The sequence below is a fragment of the Mus musculus genome, chromosome X (assembly GCF_000001635.26).
Source record: "Mus musculus strain C57BL/6J chromosome X, GRCm38.p6 C57BL/6J".
In the NCBI taxonomy this organism is placed as follows: Eukaryota; Metazoa; Chordata; class Mammalia; order Rodentia; family Muridae; genus Mus; species Mus musculus.
The window spans coordinates 130,835,433-130,848,819 of record NC_000086.7 but is presented as its reverse complement, the minus strand read 5'-3'; positions in this window follow the sequence as shown (position 1 = coordinate 130,848,819).

Below are 13,387 nucleotides of genomic sequence, written 5' to 3'. Positions count from 1 at the left end.
GTAGCTTTATGAGAAGTCCTCATATCTTTGAAGGCTTTCTCCCAAAGGAGAGTGTGACACTTTGGCCCATCTTCTTTGTTTTCTTCCCAGCCATTAGCTGAGTGGTTTTGTAGGCCCAAAGCAATCATATCAAACAATCATGGACTGGTATCCATGAATGAGTTCCAGAATAAACCTTTTCTTACAATATGTAGGCTATGTCATTATTTCCATTATGGTAATGCAAAATTGAAAAATGCACCACCTTACAGACCAGATCATTCTGCACTTTGTTCACAAAGAGAAAACTGAGGCTCCTGAACCCTTTAAGTTCTTTGCCCAAAATAGCACAGGTATTTTGCCCATAAATATTTCATGGTGGTCTTAAAACCATGTGTCTTTGAGTACCAGAACAGGACCTCTCCACCTCATTAACTTGGACATGATGCATAAACTAGAGAGCTTCAGTACAAACATTTCATGCTCGCTTCCATTGTCTCAAACACTCCCATCCCAATAGAATGTCATTTGTGTATTAAATGTCTCTTCCAGACACACTGACATTTGAATGTAATTGACAGAATACAACCCTCCTAAGACTTTTTTTTTTCTATTATCTACTACAAAGCCAAATTTTGCCAAGCCTTACAGCCCCTCTGCTCCCACACCTCACAAACACCTTTTTAACATGTGGCCAGACTGCCCTATAAGACTGACAGAGCTAATAAATGTCAATGTCTGGTGTCAAAATTCATAGTGACCTTTCCAAGGATATTGTTAGAAAAACTGAAAGATGATGCAGCAATTTACTTGATTAAAAATATACTTGTAATGAGTCTGAAAGAAAAGGAAGCATTTTCAAACAAGAACATGATAAAATATAGATGCTGCGGGACTATATGCATAACTATTTAATCTTATAAATATGTCATTTTAATTCCAGCTAATGGATATGGACAATTTAAAAAATGTAAGAGAACTGGACGTTAATTGATAAACTTTGCATCACCAAAGTAGGCCATTGCATATAGGATGCTAGGCACCATTTTGATTTTACATATTGTGTTAATGAATATATAAAAGGCCTATTTAGATTTTCATTTAGATGTTTTATTTAGGATGGAAAATTAGATTAGGTGTGTAATAAACTGCCATTGAATTATAATTACACATAAATCATTCAGTGTCTGAAGTTTAAAAAGTCTTATCAGATAATATAAGCTTCAGAATGGTAACAATAAATAATAAAACAATGAGAAGCAGTAATTGCCCTGAATTGTGTATTAAATATATCAAAATTAAATGACAATATAACACAAAGATGGTTAAATTTCTTTCTGGGTTTGTTTTATTCTCTTCTACTTTCTTAGCTTTTCTATTTGCCCTACCTATACCAATAATATTCATATTTTAGGGTGCCTTCCCATGCCGTAATGTCATTTTTTACTATCTACCCACAGGAGTAGGCCCTAGCTGCTATGTTTGTAGCACAGAACTGATAACAACCTCTCCCTTTGAGCTACAGATGATTGGACATGTAGAAACGTTTGACCTCAGCTGAGCTCATTTTTCTCCTGATCCAGTATCTAAGCCATAGTTGATCAGATGAGGATAAACACTTACCTCAGGGTGTGTGCCAATTGGATTCTTCTTTTAAGAATTTGAACTTAGAATGCAGAAATATGAAACTAGCCTCTGACATTCAGTTAAATGAAAAATTCAAAAATCCAGAAACTATGTAGAGACCACACTATTGTATTTCTTGATATCATAAAATTCATCCTGAATAGAAGAGAAGGAGAGGTAGGGGAGATTTCTCAGCTTCTCAGCGTCTCAGTGGGTGTTTCAGTTACTCATGGGGGAAAATCTGTCTTGTCTGCTTTGGGTTTCCTTGGGATGCTGTGTTTTTTCAACAAATCCGTTTATGCTTATGCTAATTTTAGTGAACTTATGTTGTTTACCACCAAATGTACAACTAATACCCTTTGGCTATTTGTTTTCTTTGCTTGCTTCCTTCCTTTTCCTCATAATTATGAAAATGAATCAAGAAATCTAGAATTTCATATGCTAGGGGAATTGGAGTTCCTCAACTTTGCCAGAGGGTGTCTTTACCATTGATCTTCACATTTTCTATATTGTTTCTTTAGTAAAAAATATAAGGTGAGGTTGGGGGTGATGATCACCTCAAATCCAAAGGGTTTGTAGTAAATTGTCATTATTTCATCTCTCCCCATTAAACTTTCTATTAATATGGACTCATACTTCCAGGCTTACATATTTTATTGATATTACTAATTGCTCATCAAGCATACATGTCTGCTGCAACATATAACACACAGCTTCAGTGTGAATATTGATTATACTTTGAAGCTGTTTCCTATATACAAGCTATGATGTTGCCATCCATCTTCATACTTCCACAGTGTAGATAAAGGACTTTAGGAGTGAACCACCAAGTGCCATTTTTATTCACAGAGACTAGATAGGGTTTGCTTTTTTATAGTTTGCATGCCATGTAGACTAGTTAGGATTAGTTTTCTTTTGTTTTTATCACTTTCACAAGTGATAAAATATCATAAAATTCATAAATGATAAAATTTATAAAATTGAAAAAATGAGAAAATTCATAGATGATCAAATAAACATATTATTCACTTATCAAACATGGCCAAAGTACGTGGTTAGATATGCTACAGAATACTGGTGGTGTTATTTAATATTGTGGCTTAGAGTGCTGTACTCCAAACTGATACTGCTCCTAATAGAATCAATAGCAGAGACAAAGATGCAAGCAAATTAATGAAAGATACACTGAATACTTTGTAGAACACTGGCTACATTTTTTTTTGTGGATTTTTATGGGAAAATCATGTGATATATATAGGGCCATCTTTCAGGTTAGATGAAAAGATATTGAAAATTATGACAAAGAGCTCGAGTTTCATTTTGGTGGATGGTGATAAACCACTTTAAGGGTCATGCCAAGCACGGCATTTTCAACAACAAAAGAAAGATGTAATATCATGATGTTTTCAGAAGATAAAATAAATTAGAGGGATAATTGGTTCAATGTAGATGGTGTTTGAGACTTAAGTCAAAGCTTGAGATCACTGAAAAAAGTTGAACTGATAATTACTAGATTTGTATCCTACAGCAAAAGCAAATAGGAAGGAAAATTATATTCTTTGACATTTTCATACATGTTTACCATGTTTCTTGATCATATCCATGCCCAGTTATCCCTCTCTAACTCTCCCAGTCTCCCCTACTGTATCTTTCTCTCACCTTCATGTCTTCATTTTTTTATTTTTGATAGCACACTGAATCTAAATAGTGATGCCCATATGGACCTGTATGTAGGGACATCCATGGGAACATGGGCAATCTACTTGTAGACACCTTCCCTACAAAGAAATGTAACTCTCTCCCAGCAGTTATCAATTTCCAGTAGCTCTTCAGCTAGACATGTGGTCTCAAAAGCCCTTCCCCTATCTGTTTTCTTTTTTAATTGGCTTGATCCCATGCAGGTTTTGTGTTGGTAACAATAGCTGCTGAGTTCTAAAATTCAGCGGTGATGTCAAATCCAGAAGATAACATTTACATCACTCCTCCCCATCTCTGGGCTCTCACATTCTTTCCATCCTCTCCTGCTTGATGTTCCTGAACCTTGGCGGTGAGGAAGGCAGATGATATACAGCTTAGCAAACAGAGCCACTTATTCTCAGCACTTTTAGAGTATGACAGTCTGTACTACCCACTAAGGTAGGAAGCATCTCTTACTACTGAGGTGCCTGCCTTCCCATGCTCATGGAACTTCCTTTACAGTAATTAGGAACCTGAATTAACCAAGACATCATTGAATGAGGAATAGATAATGAAAACATGGATCACATTCACAGTAGAATATTACTCATCTCTAAAGAAAAAATCATGGAACTTCAGACTAATTGGATAAAACTGGAAAAATGTTGAGAGAGGCACTGGTAGCACAAATATAACTGAGTATGAAGAAGTAGGAAAGAAGAATATAGTCAAAGGTTCCAAGAAATATAAAGTCTATGTGGCTATAAGAATGTGTTAAAAAAAATAAAGCAAACTTTAAGGATACAAGTAAGTTTAGTTTTAAGCATGTTGAATTAGAAACTATAACTCGGCCTCAAAACAAAAGTATCAACTTGACTAGTGAATGATGGAGAAAAGTAGTTATGCAAATATAGATTCTAGAGTCACATACATGAAACATTGTCTATTATCAAATCCATCCTTCTAGGAAATGTTGGGCAGATAACAAAACTAGGTAGCTCTGCTCTCAAGAACTGACAATCCTAGTAGTGTACTAAAATATGCATAACTCAGAACAATCATTGAAGGCTTCTTGAAAGAGATGGCTTTATATCTGTGCTGAAGAAATACCTACATGATTGGTGGGTGTTGCTTCTCACCATAGTGATGGGGTTCAAAATAGTGATAAAAACATGTTATTTAATCTTAGTAAATTCATGGTAATAATAATTTCTCTTTCCAACCAAGAAAATGAATAGCTCATCATCATCAGTACAAACCTGAAAATATTGATGTAAAGAAAACAGAATGTGGCAATGAAGTTAATGAAAATTAACCACCAATTCAGACCCAGTCTGGACGACTTAATTACTTGTTTTGCTCTCCCTTCTCAGTCTATTTTCCATGATGCGATTTCTGAGAAATGTCTTTAGGACAACATTACAGAGAGGTGTTTAAATCTCTTATTTTATGACATGGAAGAAAATTTTGGTGTTTGTTTGTTTGTTTGTTTGTTTTTGTTTAAAGGAACTACCTTAAATCAGAAAGTAAGTGATTGGAAGAAAATGTCATCTACTTTTACAAATACTGTCAAGTGTTTACTCTACACAGTACTCAGCTGGGCCAGAGGAATGGAGATTAGAAGGCAGCAAAACATACCAAGACACTACCCCTGCCTGCTAAGGAGCTTTCTGTGGAGGTGATTGATCGGGCATAATACAAAAAGTGCATGGGATCAAGAAACAAAAGCAAAGGTCTTTCCAAAAGGTGTGAGTTGAAACCCTTATGTTATAATGAAGGTCACCTACTAATCTCAGTTCTGGTGATAAGGATCAGCCAGTATGAACTGAAAAATCGAGTAAGATTGTGATGGGCTTTTTTGGCAGTTTAAGAAAAGCATGTAGGTACAAGCTGTACTCTGTGTTTCTTAACCCACTATTTCTACATCAACTGCGATTTGATGAAAAAATAAAGAGGTTTCTTTCTTTTAAAGTTTAAATTCTGATGATGTCATGATCCAAAGCCCCAGAAATAGTCCTTAAAGTGGACAAAAAAAAAAAAAAACAAAACAAGTTTCTTCCTAACTGTTATTTTTACAACTCTAATATTTCAAGTCAAGACTTGGATGAAAGTAAGAAAGAGGATTCAGTAGGATTTTGGCTGGAAACGTTTGGCGAACTTCCATCACTTGCCTGCTACAAGAGCCAGCATTTGATACAGGAGGAGCTGTGAGCTTCTCCATGCTGCTCTGGTGGTCCCGGGATTCTGGCTTTGGACAGCACCATCTGGACCAGTGTGAATGGCAAAGTCAAACCTCCTATGTGCATTTGCCTAGGTGGGCAAATCAACTTTTGAGCAAGGGCACAGGCTGCCTCATAGACTCCATCAGCTTTCTTCCTTGGTGGTGTGGATAGCTTCAAGTTGCCACTGCTATCACAAAGAGACTAAAGCAGCTTTTCCTGTCACTGTGGATTGTAAATTGCCCAATTGTGAGTTACTGTTGATCTGGGGTTTTGGCAGCGACAGACATTCAGCTTCCTGTATCATCTTTTCCTCTGTGGATGGAAACGCTTTTCCTGCATATAAATCCAACAAGTGTTTCTTTGGCAATCCTTCCTGAGAAGGTTTTCCTGATTCTTTTGTGAATGAGGATAAATGTGTCTAGTGAGCCTAAACTGAGCTCTACAGACTGTTTTGAATCTGAAATCTCATTTATCACCTCATTGTGTCAGTTACTTGGGTCATGTCTTATTTGCTGTTTTACTATGCTTGACAAAATTTAAAGTACTGAGATCATTACAGTAGACCTTGAAACCAAACAGACTGGTCTTTATAAGCCCATAGTAATGTATGCTCTATTGGCCATACCCCTTTGACATTTTTGTTTGCATTTGCCACAAGGTTTCCACCTAAAGTCAAACTAAAACAGGAATACTTTTGCCTGCCCAGTACTCGCTAATGATCTTTTCTTTCTTCATTTGTTCTTTTCTAATTTTTTTTATTTTTATGACTATAATTGCATCATATACCCTCCTTCCCCTTCCCCTTCCTTCCTCCCAGCCCAACCATATTCCTATAGATGTTTGTGCATGCATTTGTGTGTTTAGGTCAGAAATAAGTTCTCTCCTTCAATTAAGTGGATTCTGAACACAGGTCATAAGCCTTAGCAACTAGCATTTTTATCCACCAAACTATCTTAACAGCTCCATGAAAATATTTATTTGTGTATGAAAATAAGTCAGTTTTGACTCTCCACATCTTAGTTAGGCAAATTCAAATGTATTCCAAAATGAAGCAGAGATTGTGCTGATTATCACAACTGGCATTAACAAATAACCAGTCGATTTGGTTTGACTTCAGGCTTCGTATAACTTAATATATATTTGGAGTAGATGGACACATCAAGACTGAGGTACCTCTAAAATAAGATACATACAAACATATTGAAATACTCAGCTTGTCAGTATGCAGGCCAGAGGAAATTCATACCTCTAGTTTATACACTTCTATTTTGAAAGAAAACATTTGCCTGGAAAGATAGTTCGGAGCTTGTTGCCCTTCCAGAGAATAGACCCAGCTTAGTTCCCAGCATCCATTTTGACTGATTCACAAATGCCAGTAACTCCAGCTTCAAAAGATCTAATATCCCTTTCTGTTCTCCATGGGCTCCTGCATTTAAGTGTACACACACACTAATATGTTTAAATAAAATGTAAGAAAAGACATCTTTAAAAGATAAAGAAACAGTAACTTCAGTTTCTCAGTTGAGCTGAATTCTACAAAAAATGACATTTCATTTTTAACTTTATCAAGTTATCTTCTAGAGTGTGTGAAAATGCATTAGTCATTATATCTGTACCCTTAGAAAATAAGGAAAAGAAGATGGGGTAGTGTTAGATAAAATCGCATTAAACAAATGAAGTTAATAGGCAACTAACAGATAAAAGCATGCCACTTTAAAAGCAGGCTTATAAATTTGTTACAGACAAAAAAAGTCAAATCCCTCAGGAATGAGAACAAATTAATGACAGCTGTCTCTTCAGTCACCTTGGGATTTCTCTGAAAAAAAGAATGTGCCTATGATACATAATATAGTTGCCTATATGAAGTCTATAAGAAGAATTAGCTAAAAAGAAATTACTGTGTTAACTAACTTTGTCTGGAAAGACAGACTCTATATATTGCAATAGTGATAATGATAATGATGGGATCATAAACATTATCATTTATTGATGTCTAAGTGAGTTAATATATGTAAAGCACATAGAGCAGTATCTGGCACATGTGCATGTTCACTAATTGAAAGCTATAATTATGATGTTGCAATTATATAATAGAGCATTCGCCCTAGCACTACTTGACAAACTAGTTTAGAACTAACACTTTAGTTAGACTGCAACCTTACCAGAGCCATCACAAATTTTCTTTCTTCCTAAGTCTGGCCCCCACATAAGCATAACTATACCAGCTGGTCTTCTATCAGTTATCAAATTGCACAAACTAGGCATAATCTTAAACTCAATTCCTCTTACTTTCTAACTCTAATCCTACTGAAGAGTTTATGATTTTATTTTATGGTTTATCAAACTGATTAAGCTCCCCCAATCCACTGTTACCAACATAGGCTGAACCACCATTTTCTTCTTACTTGACTATAATTAGTAGCCTCATCGACTTTCACACACAACTGCTTTTGTGAATATTCTTCACAGTTGTCCATAGACAGTATGAATTGTTGTTGCTGCTGTTGTTGTTGTTGCTCTTGTTAAAACCCAAGTGTCTTAATTTGGGTTTCTATTGCCGTGAGAAAGCAATTATCAAAACTTTTTTCATCTTATAATTAGTAAACCATCATCCAGGGAACTTCAAGCACAGAAACTGATACCATAGAGGAGGGCTACCTACTGTCTTGCTCTCCATGGGCTGCTCAGCCTGCTTTCTTACAGCACTCAAGGCAAGCAACCCAGGGGTGGCACCACCCAGAGAGAGCTGGGATCCCATGGACATTAAACATCAATCAAGAACATGTCCCATAGTTTTGCCCAGAGGCCATGTGATGAGGTCATTTTCTCAATTGAGTTTCCCTCTTTCCAAATGACTCTAGCTTGTGTCAAATCCATGTAAATCTAACCAACACATCAAGTAAAATCTCTGTTACTCTCTCTAATGCCTTTTTATTGCACTTAACCTACTACTAACCAAATTGTCAGTGTCTCTGCCAATGAGGCACTGCTTCATCATTTGTCCCACACCTACCTCTCCAACCTCACATTAGATTGCTACTCTTGTTCAATTTGCTTCAACTATACTAGCTTCCTTTCAGGTAAGAAAAACATGCTTAAGAGAAGAACTTGGTCTGAAAATCAGGGAACACTTGCCAGAGAAAATGAAGTGTGAACTGAGAGCTAATGGTAGTAATATTAGGATAAGGATGGAAAATTTCAGGAAAGAATAGGAGACCACTCTAGTAAAAAAAAAATGGACAAACAAAAGGAGCAAATAACATGAGCAGGGAATAAACTTGATATGAACCAGAATGGGAGAGCACACCTTAACTATGATGGACAGGCACAGACCTTAAACAGATTAGAAGTAGACCAGAAGGACGTCAGTGTGCTGAGGTAAGAGACCAAAATAAGGAATTTGAAAGGGATCATAAATACATGGGCTAAGCTGTTAAGCTTTCTTTATTTTGTAAACTATAATGTGGTTCTTCCAAATTTAAAGTTTTCCCTTTAGGGGGCCAAATATAACTCTGTATTCTTCTTGGAGTTATCAATGAAGTATGTTGGACCTCTATTGCCAGATGGTGGCCACGAGATGCCAGAATACAGTGAACAGAGTGTGTTGCTGGTAGGCTCTCAGGTGCACTGGCACAGCCATGTGAGAGGAGAATCTTGCCCACAACATTTGATACAGGCCAAAGTGCTTCCTTTGACTCCAATAACTATTACTCAAGAGTTGAGAGAATGGAACCAACAGACAGCTTGCCTAGATTAAGGAGTTAAAAGATGAGCCTTTAAATTGGTTTTGAAAAATAAACAGGGAACAACATAGGAACACAAAGAAATAAATTGCATATTTACAGTAGTGCAATGTTATATTAAAACCCAAGAGCTCAAGATTAACAGACCACTAAGTGATAAAAGAAAGAAAAAGGAAAGAAAAAATTCAAATGAAGATGAATAGACTTAGATATCTGATCATTGTATCTGAGACCTCTCCAGGAAGGAAATAATAACAAAGAAAGTTCCTTTTACAACACTGCTTCTGAGAGAAAAAAAAAATCAAGCATTTCCAGAAACATGCTCATTCCAATAAGAGCCTAAAACAATTTGAAATTCTTCATCTATTTAGCCATCAGGAGCATACTGTGCTCCATATTTTAAAACTTTAGAAACGGGTGCATTGCTATATTGTACTGAATATCCAAGTCACCCTTAAGAGAAGGTGAAATTTATTTTGCCTTTAACATGTAAACAGTTGCTTGAGGATGAGAGTTTTAATCCAATTGTGATTAGTACCAACTGCACAGTATTCCACATAGTAGATGCTTTATAAATATTTATTAAATGGTTCAGTAAACCACTCTGCCCAGCTCAGAAGTGCCATTTGCTCTTCATTTGTTGGTGCTTCTTCCAACTACCAATAGAGAGCAATGGAGAATTTGCCAATATCTTTGTCTTGGAAACAGAATATATAGCAATTTGGCACATTGTATTGTCCCAGTTATACTTTAGAAAATAAAATTTTTGTAGACATCTGTTTGCTCAAAACTCTTGGGTTTTGTCAATGGTAGTATTTAAAGAAAATTATTTTTAGTTGGCATTTCCCATTTTAAGAAGGAATGAGCAAACCATGTTTTATAGTTCTATCTGTATGCCTATCCATTGTTATCCCTCTATCTCTCTGGCTTCTTGTGAGATTACTCATGGACTCTGGTGTCTACTGATGACATTTGTTGTCTGGGCCAATCTTTCCATTCTACTGAGCCTTCAAACCACAGTAGAAAGAGTGGGCTCTCTGTATCAGATCTTGGAACACTATTTACTTTCATGTGAGAAACAGTTTTTCTCAAATACCAAAATGTCATAATCTATATATCATCTAGTCTGTCGATGTCCATGTGATTTCTCATTCAGATGCAGTCAAGGTGTCTATTTAACCCATGAGCATGAGGAACACTGTACCAGGCCATTTTATACACTTAGCCTTCTTTGTAGGTTCTCAAAAGCTTTAGGAAATGGGTGCTTTTATTTACTATTACAAATGAATAAAGAAAAATATATAATTTGTGCTAATCATTAAAAAATGTGTACTCAAAAATCCGAGTTTCTCAGAAAACTGTACCATTATTTTGAAAGTTTATTTTGTACTTTTTGCCTTTTAAATTAAATTATATTGTAATTTTTAAATTTTTTTGAGAATTGTAGACATAAGTACTGTATTCACAACAATTCCTCTCCTCCCTCTCCCTATTTTAACTCTTCAATTGTCTTCCTCACTCCTCTCAAGTTCATGACCATTTCTTCTTTAATTATTGTTAGAGTGGGGAGAATAATACCTACATGTGAAGTCCATTTGGTGTTGCTTATATGTGAATATGTTTAGAAGTGGCCACTTACAACTGGATAATCAATCAGAAAGCTCTTCCCTTACAGAACACTGATTCTGCCTTCCTTTAATTGCCTCCTATAAGTCTTCATATATGAATGGAGCCATGTGAGATTTGCCTCATCCATATCAGAATATCTACTGATGGTGTCACTGTGCAGGTCTCATTCAGGCAACCATACTGTTGAGATTTCAGAGTTACAGCTTCCCTATAACTATGTACAGGGGACACTACTCAGAAGAAGGTATCCTGTTCCTCTGGATCTTAAAATATCTCCACTTCCTCTTCTGTGAAGTTCCCTGAGCCATATGTGTAGGTGTTCGGTTGTAGATGTATCCATTGGGATTGTTACACTATAACCAATATTTCTCTGTTTTGACTAGTTGGGGATAAAGGTCTCTACAGCAAAAAGAATCTTCTTTGATGAGAAGTGAGAGTTAAATTTTTCTATGAGTATAAGGATGATTATTTACAATGGAGTTAACAATTATGCTGAATTAGTAAAGTTCAGTAGTTGGTTCTCTTCTACTATCCATGATCTCTCCAACATTTTATGTCAACAAAAACCAGTGCATATAGAAATCAGGAAGTGGAAATGTAGCAACCACAATAAATATCCTTTAGAGATCATTAAGTTTTTGATAAAATTTCTACATTTATTTTTACATTGGTAGTTTTATCTTTCTCTTCTCACACAATTTTGATGATATAGAATTATGACCAAACAGAATATAACTTTAGTGGCTGCATTATATTCCATGTTACTGATGTGCCATAATTTATTTAATCAATGCTGTTTCTACCTTTTTTATGACTTCAAAAATTCATGTTCTAATGAACTTCAATATATCTGTGTTTTTTCTAGTATCTTGTCACTTTACTACAAATAAACCTCTAAAATGGAATTTGTGGTTTTGATATATATTAATTGTGTCTTTTTATTTGAGCTTAAAAGGTAAAGTCCAGGTCTTCAGAAACATTTTGAAAAGAATAAGACATTATGTCAGGATTCTTCCTCCTTTTTGTGAATCCATTACCCTCACTTGACTTGATATCATTCCCCAGTCACCTCTTTTTCAGTCAGTTGTAGTCTCTGATTTTGGACATCACCAGTAATCTGCTTATGACAGTCAAGAAGGCAGAGCCAGAATTTGACTTCTGTTTATACATGAAGGATAACCAGTCACGTGTACCACAGAACCATGAGCAGACAGCTCTATAATTATTAGCATTTGGTAGTAGAATGAATCCTTCTGAAATAGGAACTCCACAGTCCAATAATACAGTGATTTACAATTTAATTCTATTTTCTTTCCATTTCTCTAGATTTATCTTTCTGGTTGTGAGACCTGTTTTCAGTCATTGTCTGTAATACATTAAAAAATCATTATACATATTTTTCTTTTTACATTTTTTTTCTAGAGAGGAAATGTGTTTGTACATTGTCTACAAATACAGTTCAGGTTAAGTGATTGAATACCCAATGCTTAAATGCAATTAGAACTCAAAATGGCCTGCAAGACAAGCCATATTTCAGTACCTGTGAGTAGACTGGAGCACTGTTTTTCAAAATGAATTCCTCTCTGACAAATGAAAGGAAGATATTTGATGCTTTTTCCATCTCCATTAAAGGCCTGATTGCCCAATGTCACAACCTTTTTTTTTACCATCTTCTGTTAATGGGAAAGTCTTCTCTCTTTAGCACATTAATAAATGAATGATCATCATGAAGACACAAAGTATAAAATGCCATGCCAGGATCAGCAGATACAGTTCAAACTGCTTCAGGGGGAACTTTGTGACAATCAGTACTACTAAAATACAGTGTCTATAGTGAGATAAGCACAAAAACACCCAGCTCCCAGGTGATAAGCCCCTAACAACCTAGCCAGCTCCCAGGTGATAACCCCCTGACAACCTAAACTGAGTGCTCAAGCACTAGAGCAGGATTTCACATGCATAGAGATTCACCTGCTGATAATCTGAAGAGTAAATTTCTCATTTAAAGCTGCTTTGATTTTATGCACTAGCAGTATGTAAAACATAAGCTGTACAAAATAGGGAAGCAAGGTTTCCAGAAAATGCCCTCTTTTTCCTCCTCCTTGCCATCAAGTCTTTGCTCTGAATTCTAGTCACTTCCCTCCTGGGTGACCGCTGTCTTCTCACAATCCTCCCTACATCTGGATGCATTCCAGTACAATAAATCCTGTCACTCAGGAAATGGCATAAATACTTCTTCCCTGGTATGTTACTGGCAGACAAAAGTGAGAAGTCATAAAGGAAAGTGGAAAATTGAAACAGTCAGGGAAGATGGGAGTTGAATACGTAGGAGGAGTCATGATTTGAACGGATAAAAATGTACAATGAAATGTGCTCTGTCTGCACCGACATGAATAGTCCATAAAGAAATTGAAGAAGAAAGAGACAGTTAGACATACAGACAGGACACTGGACTGTAACTTCCCTGACAGGCGTCTAAGCCAAGTTGTATTTAAGAAGCAGCTAAGAAGT